General features: G+C 43.7%; 1 long non-coding RNA gene across 1 annotated transcript; it reads left to right on the top strand.

The window, feature by feature from the left end:
• Window positions 1–1,146: 1,146 nt before the first annotated feature.
• On the top strand, window positions 1,147–3,445 carry LOC110285200 (uncharacterized). The gene is made up of 4 exons (XR_002377032.2): window positions 1,147–1,344; window positions 1,666–1,857; window positions 3,125–3,212; window positions 3,358–3,445. It is a non-coding gene; the product is annotated as an uncharacterized LOC110285200 (long non-coding RNA).
• Window positions 3,446–12,768: the final 9,323 nt, after the last annotated feature.

The following is a 12,768-nucleotide window of genomic DNA, read 5'->3' as shown; positions in this document are numbered from 1 at the left end:
TAATAGGACTCCTCACTTAGAGAAACTGGACTAGGAAGTCCCAGGTGTAGGGATTATCCAGCCCTTGCCAGTGCTTGGGACTACAATTCTGTTCACTGATATTGACACAGAAGTCAGTTACATGTTTTAAGTTTCTGTCCTTTGCCCCAGGCTTTCAATTCTGGGTGAAGAGGGCTGGGGATGGTGTGTGTGTGTGTGTGTGTGTGTGTGGACAAATAGTTCTTTTCCTTAAATAGAACAAAAGAGTATCCCAAGGGTCAATTCATAGACACAACCTCCCTTGTGCCAAATGCCTTCCATTGTCCTCCTGTGCGATTACAAGTGGGGTGTTCTACAAAATGCCCATTCACATTGTCCACCTCCCAACACATACCAGTCCCTCCCTCTCTCCTCCCCTACATCCTTGTTCAGAACTGCTCCCTCCCTCACATTCACCCCCCCCCCCCCCAACTCCACGAGCTTCTCAGGGTCTTCTCCACACAGGAGTTTCAACACACAGTCCTCCAGTCAGCTGAGGTGTATCCCGTCCAAGAGATGCGGGGTAGTGCTAAGGAAGACGAGTCTTTTTATGGAAGGAATGATCTTTGTTTACTTCGGTGAATCACTGCGCCTTCCATGTTGTTTGTGACCTACCAGTTTGCCTGGGATCTTCTGACAGCCAACCTCCTGTCAGAGGGGGAGAAAAAGAAGGAAGATGTGTGAGCTCCCCCTGGTGACTTCCTGAATTCAGGCTGACTGAACCAAGGCTGCAAGGAAACAGGCCTGCAGCAGAAGGAAACAGACTCCACCTGGGTCCTGACTGACACTTGGATCGCGATGCTAACTTTCTGGGCCTCCATTTAATGTGGGTCCTTAGGAAGGACGGGGTCTTCTCAGTGGACCTTTTAAACTCCAGTTTGGAGTGGGGGGTTTGATAGCTGTCTGCCTGGGGGAAGGCCTTCTTTTGAATCAAAGGGCTTACTTACTTCTGGGCTAGAGTACTTTTCTCTTTGTCAGTGTGCAGTTAGTCACAACCAGTAACTTTTACACACTTCCTGTTGTGCTGTAGACACAGGGGTTGTCATGGGAACCCGGCACTAGCCACAATGACCAGTGTTCTACACGACATAACCTGAGCCAACAGTATCCTACACTTAGGAAGGGGGTTGGGGTGGGTGTCAGAAACACTGTAAACTCTAGTCATTTACAAAAGGCTGCAGGGAATTTTCTCTTAGTCTCCTGGGTGTGTGTGATTTACAGAAGCCCTTAGCAAGACATTCACAGGTATTTAGCGTGTCCCATTCTTTAACCACAGGGCTGGAAAGAACAGACAGATGTACCACCCATAATTCCTCCTACATCCAGGTTAGTCCGTTCTAGACTAACTTCCCTAAAACGGTTAACAGCGTGGGTCTAGGTGATGGCGGTTTCTATTTCCTGTGTAAACATGGAGGTTTGTTTCCTGTTGTTCGGCGTGTGTGACTTTGGTGGAGTCAGACGTTCACAGAGCCTAGCGTGGAGCTTGAGCCCTTTGCAAAACCACGCCAAACTTTAATCAGTCCGGGCCACAATCTCACACCCATTCTCTGGTTTTTGTTCTCGAAACAGACGACAGGTCATTCTCTCTCTCTCTTTTTTTTTTTATCCCTTCCCTAATGCCATTTCTTTTGCGATCCTCTTTTCCAGGGGCCTCCCCAAGTCCACAGTGCATTTCACCTGGGGTGAGGCTCACCTCTCTGGGCCGCAGTCGCCATGCAGACTGCTCTCTTTCCCGTGTACCTTGTTTTTTCGCTCTCTCTGTGCATCCCACGAGGCGCTGCACTAACTGATGGAATGCACGCAGGTGCCAGAGAGGTATTGGAAGCGCCATGCAGAAAGGTAACGGCCTTTGTTTATTCTGCCTCTCTCCATATTGCCAAAGCGTTGCCGAGATCTCTAATAGTTCTCCGCTTAATGAGGATCCTGAAATAATACTCATGAAGGATTTTCTTAATTTAAAAAAAATTTAATTCTCATGTCTCTTAAATGAAAAATGGTCAAATTAAGGAGCCGTTTCCAGGATTCTAATTGATGTATTAGTTGTGCCTTGCCTGCACCCCAAAAGGATTTAAGGTGGGCTTAAAATATTATGAAAACTAGACACGGTTATTAATTCTGTCCTTTCAAGCTCTAAAAGTATATAGTTCTAGATCGCAAGTTAAACAACACAGAAGGTTTTTAAGATGAGATGCTCGCTGCTTTCTAATGTCTCTCATCATGTTATAGAAAAAAAATCATGGATAAAATTTTTCAGAAATATTTTCATGTCTCTTTGCATATCATACACATACACATATCCACACATACATACATACTCACACTCAAACGGCACTGGCAGGGAACATAGGTTGTTTAAAGCATAGCTATTCAACTGTCATATAAAGTGAAATCTATATTTTCTCTCCCTATATGACTATATATTTAACATCTCCATGCATATGTGTGTGCATACATATGTATATGTTATATACACACACTCCACATTATTATTTCAAAGGGAATTTTCTCCTTCTGGCTAGCAGCAATAACTAGTCAATATTTACACTCTTGAATATCGATGACATCTCGCGCGCGCGCTCTCGAAAGCTGTGGGAAAAAATGTCTCCATTTTCAAACAGAGTTTTAATTATTTGTCAAGACTTCAATTGTTCACCGTCTAATGTCATGGGTTGGTCTTCACAGTGTGAAGTGCTACTGTCCAGAACCCCCACAGTATTATAAATAGGCTTCTAAAGCCGGATTGATTGATGTTTGGCATAAAACGCTAATTCCTCTGAGCCTGTATATTCCTTCTGTTCACTGTTTTCATAGAAAAATACCAGGGCTGATTTTTTATTCAAATCTCCAATTTATGCAGGGTTTAAAGTACTAAATACTTAAAGCCCTTTTCAGATTCTTACCCCCCTTTCTGCTAGGTAAGTAGCCAAATCTTCTGCTTCAACACAAATAAGAGTCGGAGATTTAGGAGACTCCTGTGGGGAAGAGAAAGAGTTTATTAATTATATTGAGAATCAAATAATATGCTTCTTTGACACTAACGTTCCATCTCTCTCCACCCCACACATCCTATGGGAAGACTTTAAAGCCTTTTTTTTCCCGGGTCTAGATTACTGCAGTTAGACTTCCTCGGAAGACAGGATGCAATGGATAGAGTTCGGAGCTGAAGAGAGACTTTGAGTTGATAAGCAGAAAATGTGAGATGATTTTTTTTCACCTGAGTATATCCCAGGGATTGTAATATAAACACACACACACACACACACACGCACAATAAAGTGCATTTTCATGAGTTTTAATAAATTTTTAATACTGATGAAATGTAAATTTTTCCCTTCACAGCCCTTATCTGCATTTGACAGAGGCCTACAAAAAACTTTAAATACCCGTGTAAAGCATATTTAAAGCAATTTACAAGATACTATGGAGATGGTCAGCAATAAAAAATGATAAGAGATCTTCTTAAAATCTTTTTATATTGACATTATTAAAACTAAGTACCTTGTTCAGATTCTACTGGTTCTGACCAGTGTCCAGATTGCTAGACATTTATTTATTTATTTATTTATTTATTTATTTATTTATTTTTTGCAAGAGTGCACACATTGGGACATATTAGAAATGAACTACTTGAAGGAGATTCTGAAATGGTCACCACGTGACTGATAGCAATAATTGATTGTTCTATATTATGTGATGCTTATTGCTCAGTAGACACTGGGCCAGGGACATTCCATGCATCTGACCCTGGACTTGGATGACTAGTGTGTGGAAGAAGTTCCGGGTTAAGGATGAGACTTCAAAGTCTGTATCAGGGTTGAGATTGCTTACGACAGCTATGGGGTCTTTAGAAGAAGGGATGTAATGAGTGGCACTATGAGTTCTGAGACAGGAGAACCGGGGAGTTCAAGTGATTTGCACAAAGCCCTCTGCTTAGTGAATAACGTAGGGAATGAAGCGCAGTGGTCTTGAACTACACAGCGCTCTGGGAGTTAGCAAGCATTCTCTGCGTGGTAGTAAATGCTTTAGATGTTGCATGCCGCCATAACCCCTGTCCCTGTTCAACTGTGCAGTCTTGGTACAAAACCAGATCTAGATGATACGGAAACGAATTACACCTCTCTGTCCCAATAAAGCTTTACTAAAAAGGGCCAGGTTTGTAGTCTCCTATCCTGGCTCCAATCGTAAGCAGGGAAAAGCAAGTGAATGGACCTCTCTTTGGAACAAATGTTTGTGCTGGATCTGGCCTCTGAGCAAGAAGAAGGTATGTGAACTGGGGTCTCAAAAAAACTGCCTCCCACCTTGACGTCTGACTTTAAATATTACTGTTGGTGACTTGGAAGGTTTACCTAAAATACAGCTACATGTATGACGTTTTGAATGATTTTTTTTTTTGAGAGAGATCTCTTAGATCCCAGTCATCTTGAACTTGCTATGTAGCTAGAGATGACCTGAAGCCGGTCCTCTTGTGGCTACCACCACAGACTTGTGATTACGTGCAGCATTAGGGATCAGACACAGAGCTTCGTGCAAGCTGGTCCCACCCGGAGCCTTGACTTCCCATAGAGTCCTTGTCATTCCTGATCTGTTACTTACAAGTAATCTCCTTCAGCTGGAGGTCCAGGCTGCCTGACACCACCCAATCCCATTCACAGAGTGATCTAGTTACACCCTCTATGGATTATTGGAACTCTGTGGTACTCCTAACTGCAGACGCTGGCTTCCCTCAGTGGGATTCTAGCATTTTCCTGACTCTGTATGACTCTGCTGGTTTTCTGGTCAGGACCAGAAGGCGTGTCTCGTACTTACACGTCTCTCTATCATAGAGTCCAAGAAGTAGGTCATGGGCAGCTTGTCTCATGCCAGCTGCCTCTGGAGAATTCTATTTTCACCTGTTCCTGGACCCTCCCTCCCCTACGGCAGCAGTTATTACAACACAGAAACTCCCCCCCCCCCCCCCGCCAATACCAGCTTCATGTTCTCATGGTGCTTTTTAAAAGGACAAGTGGAGCATCCTTGTCCCCTTTGATGCAGTCTCAAGATCGAGCCTTGAATTCTCATTGGTCATTCTGCCTCCCAAGTACTGAGTTTACAGGTATGCGCCACAATTCACACCCAGGTTGACTCATCATATAAGGAAATCCATAGGTGACAACCAGTGAGTCCGCTGGGCCAGCTTTACCCAAAGGTAGTATTCGGAAAAGCAGCTTTCCTTGAAGGAGGGAAATTTTCTTTCTTGCACATTAAAGAAAAAAATCTAAATAAGATCATAAGAGTTATCATTAGTGCAATAGGTTGTAGAAAGATTTGTCCTAATAGTCCTCTAAGATGGCGATGTAATGGGAATGGAGTTTGGAGCTAATTGGAAAAATTACAAGCACAGTTAAGTGAAAGAAAACCAAGCTGATAATAAATTTTTGAAGAGACGAAGCATTAAAATGTCATAGGACTAGCAATGTTTTCTCCCCTCTTCACACTCAAACATGTTTTTAAAATTCAATTTTTAATATAAATTGCAGTGATGGTTTTGTTATTAAAGAACTAAGAATTTTTCACTAAGGGGAAATGTCTCCAGTCTTGCATTTAATCCCCGAAATCAATCAAGTCTTTAGCGTCCTTTGACTTATCCTCAGATAAAAGAGGTCTTTGAGTGCAAAGCTAAGGAAGTAATCCCCTGTCTTGTGTGTGACCGAAAAGAATGAGTGTAAGCACAGAACCTTGCGCTTAAGTAGATTATAGTACCACAGAGGAGATGCTGCTAATGCAAGGGAGACAATTAGAATGTCTAAACAGTATGGCACTTGTGGCGGAAGAGTTTGCCGCAGAGACAAGGTCCACGCCCCCTGAGAGTGCTTTTCAGAGAAGGCCAGCTCTTGTTGGTGTGACAAAATACCAGACAGAAGGAACTTAATGAAGTTTACCTTGCTCATTGTTTGAGGGTACAGTCTTTACAACAAGGACCTAAGTCAGTGTGGCTGGATCGTGTGGTGGCTGGTTACACTGGATCTGCAGTAAGGAAGTGGGGTGCGGATGGGGCGGCTGGAAATGAACGCTGCCATTCAGCTCAGTTACTTCTTTATGCTCAGTTCCAGACCCCAGATCATGGGCTGATGCCACCCTTATGCACAACGGCGAGTCTTCCTCCCTCCCTCCCTCCCTCCCTCCCATCATCCATCTTTCTTTCTTTCTTTCTTTCTTTCTTTCTTTCTTTCTTTCTTTCTTTCTTTCTTTCTTTCTTTCTTCCTTCCTTCCTTCCTTCCTTCCTTCCTTCCTTCCTTCCTTCCTTCCTTCCTTCTTTCTTTCTTTCTTTCTTTCTTTCTTTCTTTCTTTCTTTCTTTCTTTCCTTCTTTCCTTCCTTCCTTCTTTCCTTCCTTCTTCCCTCCCTCCCTCCCTCCCTCCCTCCCTCCCTCCCTCCCTCCCTCCCTTCTGTCCTCCCTTCCTTCTTTTCTTAATGAAATCTAAAAAGGCCCTCACAGACATGAACAGAGGTTTGTCTCCTAAGTAATTCTAGAGAATGCCAAGTTGACAGTGTTAACCCTCAGATCCACATTCATAGTAGTTAACATGGAGTTGTCCTCGCTGGTTTTGTATGAAAAAAAAAAAAAAAAGACCCAAAGATGGTGCTTCTTTGGTTCAGAAATAGCTCATTCTTTTTGTTACTTCAAGTACGGGGCATGCAGTGGAGGCTTTAAAAATCTGTTTTGTAGACAAATAGAATGTTAGGATGATCAGCGTATGAGGCCATGTGTTTAAGAGACTGCAATGGAGAATAAATATTGCTAGGGATACATACGTCCTAACTGGTCACCAGAGGATTGAGAAGAAGTTTGTGACACAGTTTCTCAGTGGAGTTTCCTCCTATTTGGTGGCTCACTGTCTATCTTCACAGGCAATAGGAGGAGAGCCTGATGTGTAAGCAGGTGTTCCTTCTTCAAAGTTGCTGCCATGACATTGCTGGCCTTCCCCTGTAGTCTTTTTCTCATTCATTGCCTAGAGTATATTCTTTGTATATATTCTTAAGCGACACCCCTCAGATGTGCCACGTGTTGTTTACTCTTCATTGGTGTGGTGCTCTCAGCCCGTTGTAGGACAACGGAGAATTTGCCTGTTTGCTTGGCGTCTATCGACGATCCCTAAGGGTTGCTGCTACTGAACATCTTGAGTCTTCACCTTGATGGTTCACCTTCATTGTTACAATGAAACCACCGAGTGATTCTCCAAGGTCATTGATTGCTGAGGATAAAACGTAATTCTCCAACTTCCAGGTTTTCAGATTTTTCTGAGGACTTTGATCCCAGATGGCTGAAAGAAGCAATTCCTTCTGGCCCTACCAGGGTAGAATTATATAAGTTAACAAAGATAGTATACTGTTATCACAGTCACCTATCAAAAGGTTTCCTGGGCTGGAGAGATGGCTCAGAAGTTAAGAGCACTGACTGCTCTTCTAGAGGTCCTGAGTTCAGTTCCCAGCAACCACATGGTGGCTCACAACCATCTGAAACGGGGATCTGATGCCCTCTTCTGGTGTGTCTGAGGACAGCAACAGTGTACTAATACATAAAAAAAGAAAAAAAAAAGGTTTCCTGTTCAATGTATTTGTGAGATTAGTGAGGGGGTAACAACATGGTAAATAATCATGAGATGGACACAGGGATCAGACTTTACAGATATGAGTAAGAGTGAGGTCAGATTGCCAGGTAGGGAATATTTGGTAAACCCGAGGAGCCTGGTTGTCTATGGCAGTGAAAATAGAAGTCAGGATGCAGAGATGAAGACAGCGGGCTCAGTGGGTAAAGGTGCTTGCTACCCAGCTGGATGGTCCAAGTTTGATCACTGAGACCCACAATGCAGAAGGATAGAATTCACTTGTAATCGTTGTCTTCTGACCTCCACAGTGCACGGCAACATGTGCCTCCTGCCAACAATGAAAGAATAAATGATTGTGCTTATTGTAAAAGACGAAAGAAGAGAAGAAGGAAGCACTGTCTAGGTATAAAACATGCATATACAAGTAGAGAAATAGGGTAAAGCCGAACTTTTGCTGTTATCAAGGTTCTGTTACCTGTTAGAAGGAACCAGGTACCCATCACTGGCCAAATTCTTCCATTTCTGTTATTTACCCCATTTCTTAGTAATTTACACAGAAGGTGACTGGATTATATGTAGGTGGAACATTTGGCATAATTACAGATATTTTTCGATGCCTTGGATAGTCGCAATTCTTTCCTTATATTCTGGGACATCTCCCAACTTTCCCTCTTCCCTATCCCAGTATAATACAACTAAATACATAAATTCAAGAAAAAGGGTGAAAAAGATTTGTAAGTCTTAGTGTGTGTCTTAGGGTTTCTGATGCTGTGAGCAAATACCATGATCAAGGCAACTCCTATAAAAGAGAACATTTAATTGGGGTTGGCTTACAGTTTTCAGAGATTCAGTCCATTATCATCAAGGAGGGAGCATGACAGCGTTCAGGCAGACATGTGGTAAGAGCTGAGGGTTCTACATCTTGTTCCAAAGGCAAACAGGAGAAAACTGGCTTCCAGATAGCTAGGATGAGTATCTTAAAGCCCAAGCCCACAGTGACACACTTCCTCCAACAAAGCCACACCCACTCCAACAAGGCCACACCTCTACATAGTGCCATTCCGTGAGCCAAACATATTCAAAGCATCAGAGTATGAGTTGAAAAGACTTGGAGACACACATATTTGCTATTCTCAGCCTTGGTCAAATTTTGAGATATTATCGGTCCTGAGGCCAAGAGGAAAGACAAAAGTACCCCCAAAAGGGGAGCAGGATGTGAAAAGATGACTTTCCTCTAGGTTTCTGAGGGATGAGGAAGCCATTTTAGCACCTGGTGGTCCAGCTCATTATTAAAAATAAAAGCATCTAGGGTAACACTCAATATGCTACCCCAAGCTTTGCTACATGCCCCAAGACATATAATTACCCCAGACTGGAGGCTTGAGTGGTGATGGCAAGGACAGGAACCCCTTGGCCCTTCCCAAGGGGACTGTAGATGCAGTGAGAAGGAAATCCTCGATGGACAGGGGAAGTGATGGAAGGAGCTGATGTGTTGTATATTTTATAAGAGTAGCTTTCCCCATGTCCTTGAGGACAGAGGTCTGCCTTTCTGAACTGATGCACCCTCAACAGCTAGCGACAGTCCTTGGTACCAGATGCATTCAGAGGTAGGAAGAAGGGGAGGGAGAGCAAGCTAAAGATGCTGAGGGAAGATATAAATAGACCACAGAAGCACAGTCATGAGGGGGGGGGAAGGAAAGATTGATACAAAGTTGCAAGTTCTTCCCAACTAAGATAAAAAGAGAAACACTTAACTCTGATTCTCCAATAGGCTGGGGGGAAAAAAGGTTCAAACAAACAAATAACCAAACACAAAAGTCAATTATATCCTTTAAGTCTCACTTAAGTCTCATAGTTTACATTAAATCTCCTTCCCCCTGAACTAGTCCCCCCTCCCTTTACTTTCTCTGTGTACATTGTATGTATTCACATGTAGTGGAGGCTCGTGGTCCACACTGGTACCTTCCTTAATCATTTTGCGTCTGGTTTTCTTTTGGGAGAGAGAACAGGGAGCCCACTGGTCTGGGTGGGTTTACCTCTTAGCAACCTGCCCGCCCTGCCCAGTGCTGGGCCAGAGGGGCCACTCCATCCCACTTGGCCTTTCCATGATGCTGGGACCCAGACTCACATCCTCAGATTGCTACAGCAAGTGCTTCTAGGCCCTGAGACATCTCCCCAACCCCTAAATTTATCTTCTTTGTAGTTCTATTTCTCACCATATGACATGTCTAGTCGAGTTGACAGGTTAAAAAATAATCAAGACAGTCTGAGAAGCTCTAAAGGATGAAGACACAGGGTTATATTTTAAGTGTTCAGGATTCATATTTAGAAAGACACGTCACTGTCATCGTCAGGCAATGCTCTCTACTCTAAAGGCAGAATTCTGGTGAAACTGTGTTTCGAATGCCGGATAAACTGTGCGTTCTCACGCTCTCAGAATTTTTCCTTGACTAATTTTTCCATCATGGCTCATATGGTCCTCCTTTAGGAGCACAGGAGAAGGTCTTCCATGTGCAGAAATGATGTGGGTGCTGAAGACCCAAAGAAGAATGTGATGTAGCATCTTTCAAACGAGCCCAGGGTCCAGCAGGGTGACAGATGCGGATATGGTGCCACACTGAGGTCTTACAGCACAAGCCTGCTTCACTGTGCATGTCCCTATCGACCTATACTATCCCTTTCATGGTGACAGCCTGCCAGCTTCATGTGTGGTAGAGCCTAGACTCCAGCAAGGACTTCAATTTTGCCAGGTTCAAGCCCCCGATTCGAGGAGCTTAAGTCCTGCCTCCTTCCCAGCAAACGTAGCCAAACCCTGTTTTCCAAACAAGTCATGAATACAATGTCCCTTTCCTTCAATCACAGCACTTCAAGTCTTATCTGACTATGACATTTGGGGTTTTGGCTGGGGACTACCTGATGCTTCTCATTTAAGGCCTTTGTGGGCCTAGAAGCTGGGATTTCCCTACCTTCCTCTGCAGCTCTTACAGTGAGAATTTAGGTTTCTTAAAAAGCCCAGTTATATTGCATAAATATGTTTGTGTTTTACTCCCAGGTGTGGGATATGGGGCTGCTTCAGTTTGTCCACAGCCATTAACCATGACTGTCTCGTGCTTTGGGAGGAGTGTGATTTTTTGCCAGATGCAGATAGTTTAAATCTGGGACCTCTGGGGAGGGTATAAATAGGAGAGCCCTGAGAGGGCCCGTGGTGGCTGCTGCTCTTCCTGCTGCTGTCTCTGCGGCTGCTTTTTCTATTGCTGTTTTGCTAGATTAGTGGTTGGAGATATTCTGACCATGGAGATTGGATGTGCCCCAAGGAAGGTGATGCCCTTAATCAGCAGGAAGTCGTCTTTTAAAGAGTTCAATGCCCTGCTTCTTCTCACACCTTCATTCTCTCCTACCTCGTGTTGTGGGATTGGAAGGAGTTGGGGTGGAATAGTAGTTGGAAGGGTAGGAGATGTTAGAACCCAATAAAGTAGCTCCAAAGAGTACACTGACTCTTTCCTCCATAGAACATCTGTTGTTGAGGTCTTCCAAATATGCCTCTGGCTGAAGTCTAGCCAAGACAGCCTGAGCTCTCCCACTATGCCCTCTCTTGGGCAGAACCTCATGATACCCAAGAGGATTGCCTCTGGCAATTTCCAGGATGCTAGAAGGAGGGAGCTCGTGCTTCTCTCGGGGTTGTCCTAGCTCCGTCTCTAGGATCTTTGACCAGAGCCACCGAGAAAGGCTCATGAGGTTAGAAGCAGCCACTCACTGATAATTTGTGCTTGTGTCAAGAAAAGTATAGAATTGTGGACTAAATGATTACTTGATGAAATACGCACAACACAACACACACAAACACGTGTGGGGGGGAAGAGAGAGAGAAGAGAGAGAGAGAGAGAGAGAGAGAGAAGAGAGAGAGGAGAGAGAGGAGAGAGAGAGAGAGAGAGAGAGAGAGAGGAGAGAGAGAGAGGTGTAAGAGTATATCAGTGGGAACGATAAGATACAAATTGCTGTTTTTCAATTCCTTAGCCTGATCATGAGAGCGTGTTTAATACACTTCAATATATGCATTTGGGGGGAAGAGATTTTTATGTAGATCGTAGAAGAGCTTGACAGAATGTGTTCTTTGCGTTCACTCTTGGTTGACCGGAGCTTGAGGGTTACTGTCACTGACAATCTGATTTGCCAGTATGCTGCCCCACCCCTCACTTCAAGAAGGAAGGAAATCTATTGAGCTGTTGTAATTTGGAAGCTAGAGAGCTATTTCAAAATCAGGGTACTTACAGTCAACCTTCAACTCTGATATATTCAGACAAAAATAATTATTACAAACTGAATATTGCTAAAAAATTCATTAGTTTTTGAGCTGATGGGGGAAAATAGTCACAAATCATCAACTTGTCAAACATCAGCATCGGCTCCAACAAGTTCCAGTTGACATCTTAACACTTTCTGCTCGCAGGAGTCCCGCACACTGCAGGATCAAAGAGCCGGGAAGAACACGCACAGATTGAGTCTGGGCCTGAGAGAAATAGCACCTTGGTATAGAAGCAGTTTCTCTCCTTAGCCCTCAGTCACTGGGTGTGTGATTTTCCCGATACCAGGGCTTTCTGATGCCGGGAGTAAAATTCTCTGCTGAAGCCTTTGACAAGCCTCAGCTCCTGACGTCTCACTCTCAAACCCTACTTTAAAAGCACATCTGTTAGTTTAGAGCATTTTTAGTTTATTGAAGAAGCCTTCACAAAGAAAAAAAAAACAGATGACGAAAATCTCATCTGTCAAAACTGTTATTAAAACCAGTAACAGTGTGAAATTTTGTTTAAATCGAAAGCATCATTTATTTTTATCAAACATTTTATAAACAATCATATTTGAGAAAGATTTGGGGGACCTGGAGAGCCCTCGACGGAAGGCGGCTCATTATGCTACTTCCTTTATAACGTGTGGCACCCACCGGGATGGGCTGTGCTGCCTCCCTCTAACTTCCTGTGGTACCAATAGGGTGAAGATACCAGCACAGAGCAGAGATGGACCTTCTGAGAGTAAACAGAGAGCAGGCAAAAGTCACAGACCTGATAAGGTGGAAGAAACTGAAGTCTAGGGTGACTGACAAGATGCCCACCTGATCTGTCATTTGCTGATTGACATGGCCCCAAAATACGAAGTCCCCAAGAGAGTTTA

Source organism: Mus caroli, unplaced genomic scaffold (assembly GCF_978045245.1).
Source record: "Mus caroli unplaced genomic scaffold, Mus_caroli_1 scaffold_19, whole genome shotgun sequence".
In the NCBI taxonomy this organism is placed as follows: Eukaryota; Metazoa; Chordata; class Mammalia; order Rodentia; family Muridae; genus Mus; species Mus caroli.
This window is presented reverse-complemented; position numbering and strand designations above follow the sequence as displayed.